Here is an 8,013-nt window from a genome sequence, read left to right as displayed (position 1 = left end):
CGAGATCATGACCTAAGCGAAAGTCGGACGCTTAACTGACTAAGCCACCCAGGCGCCCCAACATCAGGGAGAGTTTTAAATGTGGACTGAGTCTAAAACTCCCCTAACATCTATATTTCAAACTAGAACAATGATATGGAAAGGCTGATTCAACTTCATTTAGTTATTATTATTATTATTATTATTTTGTTATTTTAGATAAAGGCAAGCTTGTTTTATTTCATTAGAGAATATTACTTTTTGGAATGAGTAACATAATGAAGAAGATGGAAGTAGGTAAATGGAATTTGAAATTTGTGGGTTAGGGATGCTATAGAATCTATTTCTACTATGGCTTGTAATTTTAATTTAAAAACCCTTACCAACTTGACAATAAACTATTTGTAAAAAAAAATAAATAAATAAAATAAAATAATAAAAAAATAAAAACCCTTAAGTATTATGGTTTTCTTATTTTATGAGTTATAACCCAGAAAATTAAAAGATAGGTGAATGTAATATTTGTTAATGTTATGTCATATATATAAATTATAGAGGAATTGATAATAGAATTCTCTACATTGTTCTCCAAAGTATCATGAAATTGTATATTTTCCAGGCATTGACAGAATGATCTATCTATCTATCTATCTATCTACCTATCTATCTATGTATCTATCTATCTATCTGGAAATACTGAATTCTGGAAGAGATAATGGGACTACTTTTAGACCTTATAGCATAATCTATGTTAATAATCATCATAACAGAATCTATTTATCATGCAGGTGCTATATTTCAGGAACTGTGCTTCCTACATATCATCCTATTTAACCTTCACAATGTCCCTATGAATTCATTCTATTTTACAGTTGAAGAAAGAGCAATGAAAGAAAAAATATTAGAAACAACCCATCAGAAGTCAATATAATGAGACAGGAGTGTTGTCTCTGGAACTATGATGATTGCATTGAAACCCTATTTCTGTCAGTTCCTAGTTGTGGGGTTCAATTAAGCTACTTTACCTCTCTAAACTCCAGCTCCTCATCTTTAAGATGGAATCAGTAAAACCTACATATAGAGTTATTATAAAGGTTCAGAAAGTTAACATATTAAAGTGGTTGGAATAACTATTGATATGTAGGCATTGTTATTAGAAGCCTGAAAACACACAACCAGAAAATGATAGAACAGATTTTCTAGGTTCCAAAGCCTGTGCTTCGTTTACAATTCCATATTACTTCCAAGCCATATGTAAGTCATGGATCACAGAATTTAGAAAATAAATTGGTCAGTTATCAACTAAATTTCTGTTTGTTTCTCAAAGAAAACATGTCAAAGGATTCTTAATTTAAAGAGTATTTTTGTCAGGGATTGAACTCTGGTATCTCAGAGCCCATTAGTACTAAACAGTGGTGTACATATTACTTTTCAGGGACTGTGGATTGGAACAAAGAGGAATTTGGAAGTGATCTACTCGTGTCTCCTTTCCAACAGGGTTTTGAAAATTTGCTAGTTCTTAGATCATCCTGAGGAGGAGTTCAGCTCTCTCTCCCCAGTTGTTCAGAGCATCTGTTGTTTCTGTGGCTCTTTCTTACTGGCCTCTCTCAAAACTCCCTTCTGGCTTTAGAGGTGGTAGAGCTGGGGATAGATTTATAAAATCACTAGTTTCACAGCCTTAGCAGTTTTCTAAGTGGGCTGTTAGGAATGAAGACATGAAGAGAGTACTAATGTGAGCAGTTCAAAATACTATTATTATTTGTTTTCCTATTGGTTGAATTTTACATGAGAGATCTAGATCAATTTTGGGTTTCCATTGTTCACTATTAGATTGGAAGTTACCTACATACAGGTTTGCTCTAAAACATCATTGATGCTTTCCATTCTGTTTCTCTTTTCTATTTATTCATTTTTATACAGACTTTTATAAAACTTGGGAAGAACTGCCAGATTTTTTCAGAGTGGGTACACCATTTTCATTCATACCAGCAATGTATTCCAGTTTCTCTCGATCCCAGTCAACACTTGTTATTGTCTGTCTTTTATTGTTGCCACAATTTTTTGGAGCAAAGTGTATTTGTGTATTTTTTTTTCTGCAGAAAGTTCTGTGGTTTCCATTTGGTTCCCAGCTTAGGAGAGGATTCTAGGGTGGTTAAAAAGCCTCCTAATGGCTTCACAGAGAGGCTCAGGCACTAGTCTTGGCACCCGGGAGAGGCCAGAGGTGCCCCTCAAAGGCGGTTGGACTTCAGAGGCTCCTAGTCATGATTGAGGGTGAACATTTTGGAGAGATACTCACTCAGCCCAGCCTGGGGGCCAGCCAGCCAGTGAAGGATAGCAGGTAGTCACCCATCTTATTGATGTTCTTGAGTTTCATTTTATCGTCTTAGAAGACGTTCCCAAGAGATGAGGGTCTGCCTGGGCATACATGCAGAACCCAGGGCATACAGATCCAATAGGGCCTGGTTCAGGTTCTTCTTCAGAACAAGGGCAGCTTCCATGGCATTCCATGAGTAGGGTTTATCTCATGTTAGGATGGCTTCTGCACATCCAAGAAGAGCATATGGCCACCACACTGGTTTTGCATCTTTAACACATGCTCAGCACTTTCAGGCTTCTCCTCAGCCAACTTGCAGAAGTGGCCCATGTTCTCCAGAGCCACATTGTCATAGTCAAAATAGAAACCCAGAGAGATGTAGGTAAAGGTGACCCACAGATGCATGTTGATGAGGCGATTGACAGTGGTGTCCATCTTGGTAGAATAATTCTGATGAATTCTGTGTGGAAGCTCCTGGTTCATCAGTAATAAGGAACTAACCTCAAAATAGGGTGTTGGCTGGTCATGGAGGCAGAGGGTGGCTGACAAGATGAATCTGAAGGTTGCAACTGGAATACAGGTTGGAGAGTGGTCAGAGGCTTATAAAAAGGGTGTCCCTGGGTCTGTTCCATCCTAACACTGTTGAAGCAAGAGGCAGATTTGTGGGATCACAGGGCATGCTGCCTCATTGTGGTTTTGAATTGTATTTCCCTCATGACTAATGATGTTGAGCATCTATTCATGTGCTTATTGGCCATTTGTTATGTCTTCTCTGGAGAAATGTCTGTTCAAATCTTTGTCCATTTTAAAATTGGGAGGTTTGTCTTTCTGTTGTTGATTTGTGATATTTATATATTGTAGATAACATACTGTTATCATATATATTATTTGTAAATATTCCATCTTTGGGTTGCCTTTTGACTTTATTGATAGTTAGAAGAACAAAGTTTGATTGAGTTTTTTTCCCTTTGGTTGCTTATGCTTTGATGTCATATGTAAGAAACCATTGCTTAACCTATTGTTATGGAGGTTTCACACCTGTTTTCTCCTATGAGTTTTGTAGTTTTGGTTCTTACCTGCAGGATTTTGACCCATTTTGATTTAATTTTTATATATAGTGTGAGGTATGGATTAAATCCATTAATTTGCATGTGAATAATCAGTTGTTATAAAACCATTTGCTGAAAATACTATTCTTTCCTTTATTGAATTGTCTTGGCACCACTGTTGAAAATCAATTTACTATAAATGTAACAGTTTATTTCCTGACTCTCAATTCCACTCCATCCATCTATATCCTTTCATTATACCAGTATCACACTGAATTGATTATTGTAGTAGGTTTTAAAATGAGAAAGTACAAATTATTCAATGATGTTTCTCTTTTCAAAGATTGTTTTGGTTATTCTGGGTCACTTGTATTTCCATATGAATTTTAGGATCAGCTTGTCAATTTCTTTAAGAAATACAGTTGGGATTTTTATAAAGGTCATATTGAATCTGTAAATCATGTGATTGGCTTGCCATCCTAACAATATTATCTTCTAATTATTGGAATATAGGATATATTTCCACTTATTTATATCTTTAATTTCTTTCAATAATATTTGTGGTTTTTAGTGTATAAAGCTTATACTAGTTTTGTTAAATTTATTCTCCAAAATAAAAAAAAAAACATTCTATGCAAATGGAGGTGTCTTAAAAATTTTATTTTAAAGGGAGAATTTGAGAGTGCAGTAACATTATTGGATACCTCTGGAAGAACTACATTTATTGCATACTTTTTTTTTTTTTTATAAAAGAGTATATCATCATTTTTTAAAATCTCTAGAATGTAGCATAGTGCCTGGCACATGGTAGGCTCACTAAATTTGTGTTAAGTAATATTAGTTATTGATAATATTTAGATGAGGATTTTGTTATGTGTATAAAACTTTAGGGACAATATTTTATGAAAAATTAAATGTAGTACTTTTTAAAAATTTTTTTTAAATTTTTATTTATTTCTAGGAGAGAGAGAGAGAGAAACAGTGTGAGCAGGGTAGGGTCAGAGAGAGAGGGAGTCACAGACTGAAACAGGCTCCAGGCTCTGAGCTGGCTGTCAGCACAGAGCCTGACGCGGGGCTCGAACCCACGAACCGCGAGATCGTGACCTAAGCGAAAGTTGGACGCTTAACCGACTAAGCCACCCTGGCACTCCTTAAATGTAGTACTTTTATGTTTTGTTGATACAGGTGAAAAAATGTTCACCTTCTTTTATGCAACTATTCCACAAATATAATTTGTAGGTGATAAGGCTGATAAACAAAAAACTTGATGCTTTGTGACATGTAAAAAAAGAAGAAAGAGCTAATGATTTTTTTGGTCATTAAAATTATTTTCTGTAAGTAAAACCTGTGGCCATGAATTTTTAGCATTTTAGGGAGTTAGGTGAAAATAACTTTTTCATGTCTACATGACATTGCAGAGAAAAACAGCAGCTAGGGGATATCTTTGGAATGTCTATAGTATCATTGCCAACCACTGGTTCTAGGCTTTTGAGTTGTGGGGAAGACTGAATTAGATAGTATTTATTTATTTCCTGGAAGTAGCATACTCTATCAGTTGCCTTTATAACATTAATGTTTCATCTTCAGTAGCATCCAAATGGCTTTGACATTTGTGTTATATCCCAGAGTGTGCATCTGCCAGCTCAAAGAAGAGAATTGTGTTGGGTAGTTTTAATATATTCAATGGAGCAATGGATGTGAAGCTAATTATGTGGTTAAGCTCACAAATTAAGTCAATCTTTTTTGAGGAACATGTAGGGAGATAGAGCTAGAGGATGATATTTAATATAGTTTCTTCTTGGAAATTTCATTATTACATGCAACATATTTTTTAAAAGATCTTCTTTAAACTTACAGACAGGATTAAAAGTCAGCTGTTGGGAAGGAGTGTCTGTGGTCATATGTTTGGTGAGGTGGTGTGAGCAAGAGACAGAGCTGAGGATTCTACCAACTAGTAGCAGATATCTGTGTTTATTTAGAAGTATAAATTCACTCTATTCTTCTAAACATTTTCATGGAGTCCAAGGAAGTTCTTGTTTACTGTAAGTTAATTTTCTTTCTTCTTGACCTGCTTATGGTGAATGAGGCATGACTGGTGACTTAAATACTTCCTTAATGATTTGCTCACAAGTACTGAATTCTAGAGTTTTCATATATTATTGTTCACTTTGCTTTGCTTGTTCTCTTTACTACTAAAGCCATTTATATATTTATGATAACAAAATCAGGAATCTAAGTGCTGACAAAGGCAGCCAAACCCTCTGATAACTTGGATATTTACTTAGAAATTATGTGTGTTTCTCCTGTCAGAATGTCTGTATTGTAATTTGACTAGAAAGTACATGGAAAGATGTATTCAAACCCTTATGTGTATAACTTTTTTAGTGGTGAAAATAAATTTATAATTTGGTTACCATTTTGATGTAGTTTAAGTACTAGATTATAAAATACCTTAATGGAATATATTAAATATTGATCTGCCTACTTAGGAACTTGGAGAAAATGTTGCCTATTTTTTTTCTAAGTGGTGTTTCCTGTGTGATTTGGAGTGAAGTAGCTGCAAGCACTAGTTTTCCTTGTACTAAAATGAGTTAGTATTAGTTTATTTTTCTTTTTCTAGCATATAGGTAGTTATTTTTAAAAGTTAAGGATAGTGATAAACTGAATGGATTATTAATCATTAATTAATGATTAGTCATTAAATAAAGTGTTTATTACCAAGAATTTTATATGTTTTGTCTATTTAGTAACTTTAGGAGGTAAGTATGATCATTTTAATTTTACGTATGAAGAAATTGAAGGTCAGAGCTGTTAAAGTCTCTCAGCTTGTAAATGCTAGAGGTAGGATTTCTCTCTTTATATATTTATATCTATTTGTATGCTTGTCAACCTGACCCCAAAACTGATGCTGTGAATCTTTATTGGACTACATTCCATGAATAACCACATACCACACAGTAGTATTGCCAGTTTATGTCAACCAGAGGAATGGAAACATTTTCAAGATGTGGAAATTGTTTCTTCAATTTCTATATGAATTGTGTAGAATTGTCACTGAGCTCCTTTGAGAGGAAGAGAAGGAAAGACAAAGTTTTCCAGCAAGTTTCTATATATCATGTTGATTCTGCTGTCTTTTACAGTGGTTCAACTGTGACATCATGTTTTAATCTGCATTCCAGAAAAATGTGCTCCATGGAGAGAATGTGTGGGAACAGCTGGTTATGGCAGCTGTATGTAACAAACACAGTGAGACAAGCCTGAAAGTTCAATCTTTTCCTCTTTCCGCATATATCTCCTTCATGTATGAAAAGGAGGAATTACTATAGATAGATAGACAGGTAGATAGGTAGATAGGTAGGTAGGTAGGTAGATAGATAGATAGATCTATAGATAGATATGCACAAATTGTACTTAGCAAACAAATGGAAGTGCCATGATACTATTACTCAAGTTCTCTCTCAGAATCATAGAATGATGATGCAAGGAAGCACCTTTTTTTGGGCCTGAGTTCAGTCCTTAAGGAAAATGAACAAACTTGAATGAATTTTCTCTCATAGAGTAAGTAACAGTGTTTTTAAATTGCTATATCCCCCAAAGTACTTACAAGATATATATGGCTCAATAAATATTTGTTGATTGATGGATTTATTGCCCTATTTCACATGGTTGATAGTAGCTGTGGTTATAATATGAATCTTTTGACATTTAGGTTAGGTGTTTTTCTCACCATACGTGCTGCTTGCCTTTCCATCTCAAAATAAGAATTGCTTCCTCCTTTTGAAAGGAGGAAACTTAAAGTTCTGAGAGTTTTACATAGCTTGCCCAAATTCACACAGGTAGGCCAGGGCTGAGTAAGATCTTAAAATCTAGTCTGCTTGACACTAAAATTTGTGTTCTTAGATGCCGTATAAATGGCTGCTTCTTATGGGTGTATCTTAAAGCTCTCTTCAAAAAAGAAAATAGACAATCTCATTTTTAACAGGTGTTAGAGCTGAGTGGTTAAGAACAAGAATTCTATAGCCAGACAGACTTAAATCCCAGTTCTATCACTTACATGACTTCAGCTAAGTTTCTCTGTGGCTGATTCATCAGCTACAAATGGTGTTAATAATAATACCTATCTCACAAGAGTTATTTTAGAATTAATTGAGTATGAGGTGCTTAGAATAGTGTCTGACATATAGTAAGCCTCACATGTGTTATTATTATCTCCTGTGTATACATTTCCGTCAGGAAAAATTTATTTTACAACCAGTAAAGCTTAATCCCATTGTACTGTCTTGTTCTATCCTCTAGGGACACAGAGACTAGTAGGGCTTCACCCTCATTGCATAGTCCAGTCTCTAATTATCATGATAAAGTTGTTTTTCACTCTTTTCTAACAGGTTTCTTAATCTTTAAGCAAAGATCTGTTATCCCAGTATTAATATTTAAAATACTATGAGAAAGTTTTTGTACTTAGAAATAACATTAATATTTAGAGGATAGGAATATTTATTTTCATATGGTGTACAAAGGACTGCCACATTTCTTATTAAGGTAGGAATGAATAAGTCTTTTTTAAAAATAGTTTGTTGTCAAGTTGGTTTCCATATAACACCCAGTGCTCATCTCCACAAGTGCCCTCCTTCATGCCCATCACCCCCTTCACCTCCCCCCAACCCCATCAGC

General features: G+C 34.7%; 1 pseudogene; it reads right to left on the bottom strand.

Annotated features, from left to right (window-relative positions):
* Positions 1 to 2,234: 2,234 nt before the first annotated feature.
* LOC120220066 lies at positions 2,235 to 3,388 on the bottom strand (annotated as a pseudogene).
* Between the last annotated feature and the right edge of the window lie 4,625 nt (positions 3,389 to 8,013).

This window comes from Hyaena hyaena, unplaced genomic scaffold (assembly GCF_003009895.1).
Source record: "Hyaena hyaena isolate Hyena2069 unplaced genomic scaffold, ASM300989v1 scaffold_667, whole genome shotgun sequence".
Lineage (NCBI taxonomy): Eukaryota > Metazoa > Chordata > Mammalia > Carnivora > Hyaenidae > Hyaena > Hyaena hyaena.
The sequence above is the reverse complement of the archived record's forward strand: the minus strand, read 5'-3'. Positions and strand labels throughout refer to the sequence as shown.